We start from the raw sequence: 13,222 nt of genomic DNA on the forward strand, positions 1-13,222 counted from the left end.
TCATGACTTAAGTATTTTTTTGTGAGCGTGCTTGAAGAGCTTAATTGATTTGAACACTTAAATTCATGAATCATGAAGGATATAAAGTTATGTGGGACATGAAGCTCGTTGAAGCAGTGCATAAAGCTCAGAAGACACATTGGACACTTCATAACATGAAGATTATCTAATATTGAATGATTGAAGCTCCTAGAATATGTCATTGGACTTAGATACCTAATTTTATACATGGATATTATTTTCTCGAAGTCCAAATTAAGTTTTCCAATACATAAATTTAAGTTTGGAACAAAAAATATTCAAAAACAAGTGTTGTTGAAAGGACATGCGACTGATGACACTTCATCGAGCGACTGTGGTACTAGTGAGTTTGAAAATATGCAAATAGAATAGCCACAGGTGACTAACCTATCAGGCATAGTCGCCTAACCCCATTCTGACTTTCAGAATGCGCTAATTTTAAAAGAGCTCAAGAGACTAACCCTTCGAGTACAGTCGAATGATGCGTATGTTTAAACGAGTTAACACGTTGATCTTGTTTCCATATCTTGCTTGATTGGTTTCCAAATTAAGAGAAAACTTCAGGGAAACTTTTTAAAACCCTAGTGCACTATTTAAACGTACTATTCTCGCACATTAGAATAAGACAAAAGAGAACGACACACACATTTTTCTGGTCATACTATTGTCGTGTTCTTCCTACGAACAAAAGAAATTCTGACTTGTTCTTTCAAAACTTACACTCCTAAATTAGATTTTTGGTGATATACTTTCGAGCTTCAACTTTCATATTGTTTATTTGAAGTATTTATTATTCTACCGTATACTAATCTGCTCATTCGAGGAGCTTTCTTTACAAAGCACCCCATGTAGAGGTTCTTTTTCTTTATGTTTTTTATTCCATTTAAACCTATTCCTTCTTTGTCCAAGGACATTCATTGAGCTCCAACAAGTTTGTCAAAGTTCTCTTTTCCTCTAGTAAAGTTGCATATGATTTTAGTTTGATCCTCAACTTTACTTTTAAGACTACAAATTTCTGAGTCTTTTGCTCTTTTACTATTTACTTGTAGCTTAACTAGTTCTTGAGGCATCTGGTTGATTTTAATCATGAGTTCATAAATGGTTGAGACTTTTTATTTTTTAGCTAATATTGATGACTTTAGTTGATTCACAAGTGTTTCATTTTGTTCTCTTAGAGTTATGCTTCTCTTGGACACTTTTATGAATCTATTATGTAATGAAAATAATTCAGATTGGATTTCCCTATATGAAGGCATAATTTTACATGATTCATTACAGGATTCATCATTAGTTTCATAAGATGAGGTTTAATAGGAATTTACCTCGTTGTCTCTCACTGTAAAGCACAAGTTAGCAATCTCATGATCACTTGATTCACTTTCTGAGTCACTTGAGCATGAGTCATCCCAAGTTGTTTTCATTGCTTTCTTTTTCTTCTTCTTGGTGTCTCTCTTGAGCTGTGGACAATTAGGTTTTATATGTCCTACTTTCTTATAGTTATAACAGGTAGGGGGTTCATTATTCTTTGTTTCTCTCTTACTAGTCTCACCCTTAACTATTTTTTACCCTTTGAATTTTCTAACAAATCTTTTATTCTTATTAAAGAATTTTCCTAACCGTCTAGTGAATAGGGCTAGATCATCATCATATGCCTCATTGTCTTCTTCCTTACTAGAACTCTCTTTTGAAACTTTTAGAGCTATTGTCTTCTTTTGTTTATTGACCTCAGTGGTTCTTTCATTTATCGCCATAAGAACTAGTAAAGTTGCAAGTGAATGGTAAAAGTATAAAAGACTCAGAAATGCGTAGCCTTGAAAGTAAAATTGAGGATCAATCTAAAATCATCTACAATTTCACTAGAGAAAAAGAGAATTTTGATAAACTTTTTGGATCACAAAGAATTTCCTTGGATAAATAAGGCATAGGATTCAATGGAGTTGAGAACAAAAAGAAAAAGAACCTCTACATGGGGTATTTTGTAAAAGTTTCAAAATATTATGCAAGCACATCTTCAACCAATGCTTATGAACATACTATGTGTTTCTTATATAAGGAAAAGAGACACATAAAGTTTGTGTCCATACAAGAGAAAGAATGTTAAAATCAAAAAGGTATGGAGAGTTAAAAATGAAAGTAAAATAGATTCAAAAAGACCTAAGAAGGTTTGGGTACCAAAAGTAACATCTTGAATCCCTTCTTGTAGTTTTGCTTTAGGTCCACACCATCAAAATACAAATGGTACTTGGATAGTGGATGCTTAAGGCATATGACCGAAGACAAGTCCAACTTCACCTCGTTGACACTAAAGGATGGTAGACATGTCACCTTTGGAGACAATGCTAAAGGAAAAATTATCGGCATTGATAAAGTTGGTAAGGAACCCTCTTTGGAAATTGATGATGATTTATTGGTAGAAGGGTTAAAACATAACATTCTTAGTATTAGTCAACTAAGTGATAAAGGTTTTGAAGTAACATTCAAACAAGACAAATGCATAGTTGAATACAATGAAAAGCATGACACCTTGTTTATTCCTAATCGAGTTGATAACGTATATTGCATAAACTTTGAAAACCTGATATCTCAAGAAGTTAAATGCTTCACAGCTTTGAATGAAGCTAGTTGGCTATGGTGTAGGAGACTAGGACATGATAGTATGAACCTTTGTCCAAATTTTCTAAAAAGAACTTAGTCAAGGGTTTACCCGGCACCAAGTTTGTAAAGGACAAGGTATGTGATGTTTGTCAACTTGGGAAGCAAACCAAGACAAGTTTTAAGAAGAAAAAGCACATCTCTACTGGGAGGTCACTAGAACTTATTCATATATACCTATTTGGCCCCACCATAACACAAAGCCTAGAAGGAAAGCAATACGCATTCGTCATAGTTGATGACTATTCCAAGTTTACTTAGGTACTTTTCCTATCCTCCAAGGACAAAGTGTGTAAGATGTTGATCAACTTAGGTAAGAAACTTCAAAATAAAACAGGATATGGTGTTCTAAACATTAGGATTAACCGAGGTAAAGAATTCAAAAATAAAGATGTTGAGAACTTTTGTGATGAACATGGAATATCTCATAACTTCTCAGCACCTCATATACCTCAACAAAATGGATTTGTTGAAAGGTAGAATAGGTCACTTTAGAAAATGGCTAGGACCATGCTAAATGAGCATAACCTGCCTAAATATTTTTGGGTTGAAGTGGTGAACACTCTTGTTATGTGATGAATAGAGATTCCCCTAGGACCAGCCTAGAAAAGACCCCTCATGAACTCTAGAAGGGTAGAAGACCAAATATATCTTACTTCCATGTATTTGGATGTAAGTGTTTCGTCTTAAATGATAAAAATGACCTAGGAAAATTTGTTGCTAAATCAGATGAAGCAATTTTCTTAGGAGATGCTATGAATAGCAAAGCCTTTAGAGTCTACAACAAAATGACCCTTTCAGTTGTATAGTCCATTCATGTAAGCATTTGATGAGGCTAATCCATTTTGTTATAAACCTACTGATGTTGATGAATTAGAAGTTAGAAAAAGTTTAGAAGACCTAGCAATTCGGGAATAAAGGACAAGAGTAATGAAACTAGCACACCTTTAAATAATAACTTTCATGATCAATCTAAATTGCCTAAGGAGTGGAATTCGTAAGGAATCACTCGAAGGACCAAATTATAGGTGAACCTTCACGAAGAGTGTCTACTAGATCATCATTAAAGAATATGTGCAATCATTGCGCGTTCCTATCTCAAAAGGAACCTAAGAACATAAATGTGGAAATTAATGATAAGTCATGGATAGTAGCCATGCAAGAAGAGTTAAATCAATTTTAGAGAAATAAGGTTTGGAAGTTAGTTGCTAGACCCAATGATCATTTGGTAATCGGGTTTTTAGGAATAAAAAGGATGAGAATGACATTGTAGCCCATAACAAGGCTAGACTAGTAGCTCAAGGTTACAATCAAGAAGAAAGAATAGATTATGATGAGACCTTTGCTCCCATAGCTAGAATGGAAGCAATTAGAATGCTACTAGCCTATGCATCTCACAAGAACTTTAAACTTTACCAAATGGATGTGAAGAGTGCATTTTTGAATGGGTACATAAATGAAAAGGTATGTATTGCACAACCCCCTAGGTTTGAGGACTTTCATTTTCCTGATCATGTATTTAGATTAACAAAAGCCCTATATGGATTAAAACAAGCTCATAGAGCTTGGTATGAATGATTAAGTGGGTTCTTGTTAGAAAATGGTTTCACTAGAGGGAAAATGGATAGCACCCTGTTCATAAAGTCTAAAAACAATGATATGCTCATCATACAAATATATTTTGATGACATTATCTTTGGTGCTACAAATGAAGAATTATGCAAGGACTTCGCCAAATGCATGCAAGATGAGTTTGAGATGACCATGATGGGCGAGTTGACATATTTACTTGGTCTTCAAATCAAGCAAGCCAAAAATGACACATTCATCAATCAATCAAAGTACATTAGGGACCTACTCAAGAAATTTGATATAGAGGGTGGTAAGCCATTGAGAACACCAATGAGCACCTCTATTAGTCTTGATAGACATGAGCAAGGAAAGTTGATAGATGTAAAATACTACCATGGCATGATAGGTAGTCTGCTCCACTTGATGGCTTGTAGACCTGGCATTATGTTCAGTATTTGCATGTGAGCTCATTTTCAAGTGGCTCATAAAGAAACTTACCAAAGAGCAGTCAAAAGGATCTTGAGGTATTTCATAGGTACTATTGACTTAGGTTTATGGTATCCTAAAGAGGCAACCTTTGAGATGATTAGCTATTTAGATGTTGATTATGTTGGATGTAAAATTGATCGAAAAGGTACAAGTGGTACTTACTACTTCCTAGGACGATCTCTGGTATCTTGGTTCTCTAAGAAACAAAATTCCATGGCATTATCTACTGTTGAGGTTGAATACTTAGCAGCAGGTAGTTGTTGTGCACAAACATTGTACATGAAACAATAAGTCAAGTATTTCAATTTGGAATATTCGATTGTGCTGATTAAATGTGGTAATACAAGCACCATAAATATTTCCAAAAATCCTATTTCTCACTTTAGAACCAAGCACATTGAAATTTGACACCATTTCCTTTGAGATCATGTGTAAAAGGAAGATATTATTCTTGAATTCGTAAATACATATGAACAATGGGCGGATATTTTCACAAAACCTCTTTTAGAGGATATGTTTATCTCTATACAATGAGAATTAGGTTTATTGCACAGTAGAGAGGTGATTTGAGAAGGAGAAGTTAATGAGAATGAGTGGTTGATTTAAAAGAACATGTAAGTCAAAAATCCTGAAGGCCAGGCAACTGACTCCTCACCATCAGTCGACTGAACTTACACTAACTTATGAATATATCAGGTTCAGGCTCATTAGGTGACTGACTCTTCGAGTGCAGTCAACTGACTCGCTACTGACTTGTGAAATTTTAAGAAATACACAAGTCAGGTGACCGACAGTTTCAGGTAAGTCGACTAACCTACAGGGGTATATATATATATTATGTTCATAAAAACCCTAACTTTTCAAATATCGATCTATTGACTCTATTTCTCCACTCACCCGAAGTCCTCTTCTTCATGTCCAAGTGATCTCCAACGAAGATTCCACCGTTTAATCTTCAAAATATCACTCCATATTTCATTCTACTCTTATTTTCAAGGATTTCACCAAATATTTTCTCAAGAATCATGCCAAGAGCCAAGCAAATGGCAAATCGAGGCTCCACCTCCGGAAAGGATGATACTCAAGATATAGAAAGGTGGTTGATGACTCCTCACACTAGACAAATTTATCGAGAACATATCCGATCTACCGCACCCATCCTCGGTAAGATGTTTTCTTCAGAGATGATTTTCCCAACATTTTGCCTATGTTTAATACTTTCGGTTAGGAATGCTTTATTACTTATCAAGCTAAAGGTGTTTACCCTAACTTAGTTCGGTTGTTCTACACCAACATGACAAAGGGTGATACTTTGTACACCACTTCGATTATGAATAAATCATTTGTCGTAACTCCTCAAACTCTATCTGTTAGGCTTAGAATCTAAGAAGGGAAGTTAGAGTGTCCACAGCATGGACAATCTTGGATAATGGCTCAAGATTTCACTCCCGAGGAGTTCTTACCCATGATTATGACTAAAGCTCCCTTTTATTTTGGTCATCCTATTTTGTACCAACAACTCAATCTGGAAGCCCAAATATTGTACAAACTCATTACATATAACATCTTGCCTAGGGTAGGGTCCTGTGATCATATATCCTACCTAGATTGCTTTATGATGTGGTGTTTGTACAAGGGTAAGCGTCTTAACTTGCCTAGCCTAATTTTGAAATGGATGATTTCACACGAAGAATGTAGAAGGGTAATTCTTCCTTATGGAGGAATTTTGACCCTTATATTTAAACATCTAAGCATTACCACTCCATCCACCCTATTTATCAAGTGAACGCATTATGATATCTTTTCATCCACTACCGTTAATAAAATGAGTTATGAAAAGTATCAATAACATGAATGGTTGCTTAAGGGTGGTAGGGCATGTAAAGCTCCACAACAGGCTCCAGAACCGCAACAAGCTCCAAAATCTCAACAAGATGCCCCACCAACAGATGATACTCCCTTATGGATTATAAATTATCAACAGCATATCGATTCTCATCTAAGTGCATTTCGTGGAGACATGAACACAAATTTCAATACACTTCAAACCAGCTTTACTTCCCACTTTGCTGCTTTTGATCAGAGGTTCAGATGCATAGAAAGCTATATGGGCAGCTCTTCTTCTTCACGAGGGAAGGCTCCCATGGAGACAAGATCAAGAGGTGATGATGATGAAAAGGGTATGAAAACTAATGGGGGCGATGCAGCTTAATTTTATTTCTTATCTCACTGAACAAATTTGGGTTGTAATATTTGTGTTTGATACAACTCCTAACATTTTTTTATCTTTCACTACTTTCTCTCACTATTAATTTTGGATATTTTGTATTGCATGCTGAGTTTGGATTATCTTGACTTTCTTTTGCATGTTGAATGTTGGATATCTGGATTGGACTCTTGAAGGATGATTGACTTGAGAAAATTGCATGCTGAATTTGGACCTTTTACTTGTGAACTGAATGCTAATTTATGGTCCTAAGTTGATTTGCATGTTATTTTTCTTCGTTAATTATTTTTATTGATGTCAAAAGGGGGAGAACATGAAATGTATATGCACAATGAGAACATGACATGCATTTTCAAAATAAGAACATGAAATTGAAATTGTATAATGTTGAAATTGTATACAGCATATAGCACATGCATGAGATACACCGTATGAATGAATTTCTTACCTTATTAAATATTGAACATTGAATGTGTTTAGAGAAATAGTTCATTCAAGGTGAGTTATACTCAATAAAGCATGACATGAGAGCATGATATATGTTGAGATTACTAAAAGCTTGATATATATTCTTATATGAGTTTTGAAAATTCTGATATTTATACAATGACTTGTTAAGGATATGCTTAAAGATCTTGAATGACGTTTATACTTAAAGCTATAAGCCATGATGGATATAAAGCTTCAAGTCATGAGGAACAAGAAGTTTATTGAAGCATTGATCGAAGCTCAAAAGGATACTGAAAACTTTACAACATGAAGACTTAGGAACCTAGAGAGTTTTATCTTGTTAAAGTCTTATGTAAGTGCTTTGATACTTAATATTGAAGATTGAAGCAATTAGGAATTTTTATGGACTAAAGACCTATTTTTAAATCAGGTAAAATATTTTCATAAAGTCTAAATTAAGTTTTCCAAGTTACAAGTTTAAGTTTTGGAACCAAACTTTGAAAAATAATAAGTGGCTAAGTAGTCAGGCGACTGATGATATAGCATCAGGCGATTGATATGCTACTGACTTTGTTAATGAACGAACAGAACAAGATCAGGTGACTGAACTATCGTGACCAGTCTACTGACCCAGTACTGACTTTCTGAATGCGCTATTTTTTAAAGAGCTCAAGCGACTGACCCTATGGCCCAGTCGACTGATGTCTATGTTTTACACTATTAACAACACAGAACTTGTTTCTAAATTTGGATGATTTGGTTTCCAAACTCAGAGAAATTTTGAGGAAAATGGTCTAAAATCTTTCTACTCTATGTTGACTTTATGAGTCCAATCCTGCTTTGATAATGACAAATCACATAGTATCTTACCTGTGCATTGAAATTATGAACATGATCATTACTTAGCATGCACAGAAGGTAAGGAAGTCATGGAAGCCATAAGGATCAAAGCATATACAACCTGACACACTCCATGGAACTAAAAGAGCAAAAGGATGAAGAAGCAAGCTTCAAGAGTTTTCAATTGTAACGAGTATTTAGGTTTGATTGTATTTACATATCTCACATAATATATTTGGAAGCTCAAAAAGACCATAGACTAACCTTAGGACTCATGCATTTCATGGAAAATTTATTTACGTTAGTTCTAGGTTGGATGGATATTTTAGAGGCAAAATAATTCTAGAAAATAGAGGCCTGGTCGACAAACCTCTTGGCCTCATCAACGAATTCTTAAGGCCACTCGGTGATGAACATTTTGTTCTCATTGACAAGAAAATACCAAGAGCTCAAAAATATCAGACAGTCCATTCGATGACAAACTCATGTTCTCATCGACAAATGAGTGTTGAACACTCGTCAATGAATGTATCCACTCATCGACGAGCTCGCTGTGCAGAACAGCATTTCAACACAGACATGGACAGAAACCCTTTATTTAAGTGATCCAATGGCCAAAATTTGATCAAATGTCATGAACACTTATAAACATAAGCTCTAAACCCTAGAGCATCACTTTTTGCATACATCTTGAGAGCTTTGAATGTATTACAAACTTCTTGCCTACACTCCAAAGCATTCACATCAAGTTTGGGCATTCACTACGTTGATTTGTACGATCAAAAGGCATTCATTCATATAGTTGCAATCAAGATCGTGTTCTTAGAAATTTGGTAACCAAAGTATCTGGTTTGATATTCAATCTTATTCTCAAATCTTTTACTCATTCACAAACTAATTGTTAAATATTATTTGAGAGACAGATTTTGAGTTCTTAAATATATACATACATACATATATATATATATATATATGTTTTATGAAAATCTTCTTTGAGAAAAGGATTTGCTAAAGTTCTTGAATCTTTGAAAATCATCACGTTTATTATTTATTCAAAGATTTCATCAGCATCTACGGAGGATAAGACAAGAAAAGGGACGACTTATATAAAATGAAAAGATAAATAAAGAGTCGATTATATTTATGATAAGTTAAGCATAGTATCTGCGGAGGATAAGGCAAGAAAAGGAACGACTTATAGGGTTTGAGCACCTATAATGCATGCCAAAATAGTTCACTAATAAAAAAGAGAGAGTGAGTTATTATTATTGGTAGTAAAAGAGGAAGATGCAAAAAAAAAAAAAAAAAAAAACTAAATTAGATAACGTGGAAAAATTTAACAACTTTTAAATTATCTAAAAAGAATGCTCTCGATTATTGGTAATAAAGAGTCGATTATATGTATGATAAGTTAAGCATAGCATCTGCGGAGGATAAGACAAGAAAAGGGACGACTTATATAAAATGAAAAGATAAATAAAGAGTCGATTATATTTATGATAAGTTAAGCATAGTATCTGCGGAGGATAAGACAAGAAAAGGAATGACTTATAGGGTTTGAGCACCTATAATGCATGCCAAAATAGTTCACTAATAAAAAAGAGAGAGTGAGTTATTATTATTGGTAGTAAAAGAGGAAGATGCAAAAAAAAAAAAAAACTAAATTAGATAGATAATAATAACTCACTCTCTCTTTTTTATTAGTGAACTATTTTGGCATGCATTACAGGTGCTCAAACCCTATAAGTCGTTTCTTTTCTTATCTTATCGTCCACAGATACTATGCTTAACTTATCATAAATATAATCGACTCTTTATTTATCTTTTCATTTTATATAAGTCGTCCCTTTTCTTGTCTTAGTGTTTAAATATTTAATAAAGATCATATATTTGACTTAGAACTTTGCAGAAAACTTAGTGTTTAAATATTTTATAAAGATCATATATTTGATTTTGATTTTTGGAGAAAACTTATTGTTTAAATATTTTTATAAAGATTATAAATTCGACTTAGATCTTTGAAACACTTTTATCAGACTTAATCTTTATACAAAGATCATATAGTTGTTATTGCAAAAGACTTCATTGATCATATTGCATAAACTCACTGAGTTTCATCTTATATCATCTGAGTATGTACTAGGATTTCAGTTGTGCTCATTAGCTTGTTAAGGAGCATTTGAGTTTTGCAGAAAAGTTGTAACCATTTTATTGTACTGACGGTTCGGGTTGCGAACCGGAGTGAGGAGGAAGCTACGCCTCTTGTAAGCAGCGGATTGTAAGGGGAAGGTCCGTCCCAATTAAAGGAGCAGGATTAGTGGAGTCCTTGAGTGAGTTGCTCAAAGTGAGGATGTAGGCCGGGTTGGCTAAACCTCGTAAAAACTATGGTTGCATCTCTCTCCCTTAACTCTTTTAATTTTCGCTTGCATTTCAATGTCAATCTTGCATGTTTGTATGTCACTAAATATTACGTGCACTTGAGAATTAATTGGGTATCATGGAGTTTATTAAGATATTAATTTGAATTAATTTCATTAGATAGCTTAATAAATTAAAATCTAAATATTCCCTAACTTGTGGTTATTTTGGTAAATATTAAAAAAGGGATTAAGTGATAAAATAATTTTGAATAATTTTTAAATACCCAATTCAACCCCCCCCCCCTCTTGGGATTATACTTAAATTAACACTCTATATAAAGTTATTATTCTCGCAAATTAGGTAAACTCATGGCACACATACAATTCAAAAATTGAGTTATATTGCTGAAATTATTTTCTGAATGGTTGTTGTGTGTTCTTGCTGAAACCATTGCGAAATTCTGATTTGATCTTTCGAAATCCACACTCTATAATCAGATTACTGGTAATATAATCTCGAGCTTCATTTTTTTATTGATTTTATTGAAGTATATTGTGATTCTAATGTGTACAAATCTGCTCTTTTGAGTATTTTTATTGTACAAACAATCTTGTTTTGTTTGTTTTGTTATTGAAGGTTTAGGGCTTTGAATTGTTGCCTAGAGAAAGGATTGTTCTCGTTAGAGAGACGTCTCCACCTTGAATGGAGAGAGGGGCACTTGACCTGGTAATGAAATGGAAAGGAAAATCCTCAAATCAGGTTGCTTGAGGCAAGGACATAGGTTGCTCGCCAAACCTTGTAAAAATCTTGGTGTTTGATCTTCTTTTCCCTATCTCTTTTAATTTCTTCAAGTTATAACTTGCGTGTATGTTTTATATTCATTGAGAACTTGCTGAATATTGGAAACTCGTTGAATATTGGGAACTTGCTAAATATTTGGAATTGTGATTGAACCAAGTAATTATCTTAAAGGTTGATTTGTATTGATTGGACTAAAAGATTCAGAAGACAAGCATTAATATCTAAATTCTTGGATGAAATAGCTAAGGTAAAGGTTTGTGATTGATTATTTAATTGAAGCTTAAGTGCTAAGATAATTCATATTTCACTACTGAATTTATATCCTGAAAACATCATTGAGTAATGCTGAAAATCAGATTTTAATAAATTGCTAAACTGAATTAATTGAAGTATTGAGTTTGGATTATATTTTCAGATTTCATATTCATATCTAAGATTCCCGATTGGTATAGTACGGTCGCTGTTTAGATATTGTGATTGTGTGGTTGTTGAAGTTTAAATTAAAAAGGGTTAAGGTAATCTGAAATTCCACTAATAAATTTTTTAATTACCCAATTCACCCCCCCCCCTTTGGGAATACATCTTTAATTTCATACTCTTAAAATGTACACCATGTTTCCATGCCCCATTATTCATACACAAGGTACTCACCCTTGAATATATAAGCTAACATTATATGGGATACATGTCAACACACTTACATACATATAGCCATATACATCTACTTTATGTACATGCATTACTTCACAATCATTTATACAATCCTAGTTGTATTTACATATACTCATACTCATAACCATGCATGCATTTCATATATCATCACTATGCATAAGCATTATTGTAGTTTTTACACCATATATGCCCAACTATGATGCATACAGGCATGACATTATATTAAAGTAGTAGCGAAGCATGCATGGTTACACAGAATTGATTAAGAACAGAATGAAAAATAAGGAGAAACTAGGAACCTATGGTGATTTCTAAGCAATGCCTATACTTCTTTGTTGAATTCTATTGTTTGGTTTGGTAGGTAAGGCAGCAAATGTTGTTGGGGAATGCAAGTAAAGAAGAGTGTAGAGTGAAAAGAACAAAGGGATAGAGAGATAATGAAATTATATATATATATATATATATATATATATAGAGAGAGAGAGAGAGAGAGAGAGAGATGAAATTGCCGAATCTTCCCCATAAACCATGCATGCAATGCCATTTTATAGGCCAAAGAAAATAGTACGAAAAAGGATGGTCAAGTGTAGTAGTCAGAGGATTGGACAAAAGAGTGAGAAGGAGTTTGTGTCTATGCAAGGAAAACTAAAGAATGGTGACAGTTGGGCGAGGGGTCTAGGGTAGAGGGTGATGGGAGATGATGGATAAGGATTTTTGTGGGTTCAAGAGCTTAAGGGGAGATGGAAATGGAAAAAGAAGGTTAGGGAATACATGGGGGGATAGGTGACCTGATTTCATGGCTAAAATCTGGTTGATAACACAAGTGCATGATTGCCAAAGTGAGGGGAGGAGAAGAAAGAAGAAAGAAGAAAAATATTCTAAATAGCGTCGTTCTTATCTAGTTTTTTTTTTTTTAAATGCACTTTAGTCCTCCAAAAAGTAGAGTTGTTTTGATGTTTTATTTAAAATTTTTCATTAAAACCCTTAAAATAGTTGAAAATTGTGTAGAACAAATTAAGAAAACGACATCGTTTTAAGGAACCTAACACTGAGCATGTGCAAGCACGTGTCTATGCGTGGAAACCGTATATGGGCATGCATGCACCTTAAATTTTTTTTTTTCTTTTTTTTTTTTTG

The sequence above is a fragment of the Malania oleifera genome, chromosome 3 (assembly GCF_029873635.1).
Source record: "Malania oleifera isolate guangnan ecotype guangnan chromosome 3, ASM2987363v1, whole genome shotgun sequence".
NCBI classification, from domain to species: Eukaryota; Viridiplantae; Streptophyta; class Magnoliopsida; order Santalales; family Ximeniaceae; genus Malania; species Malania oleifera.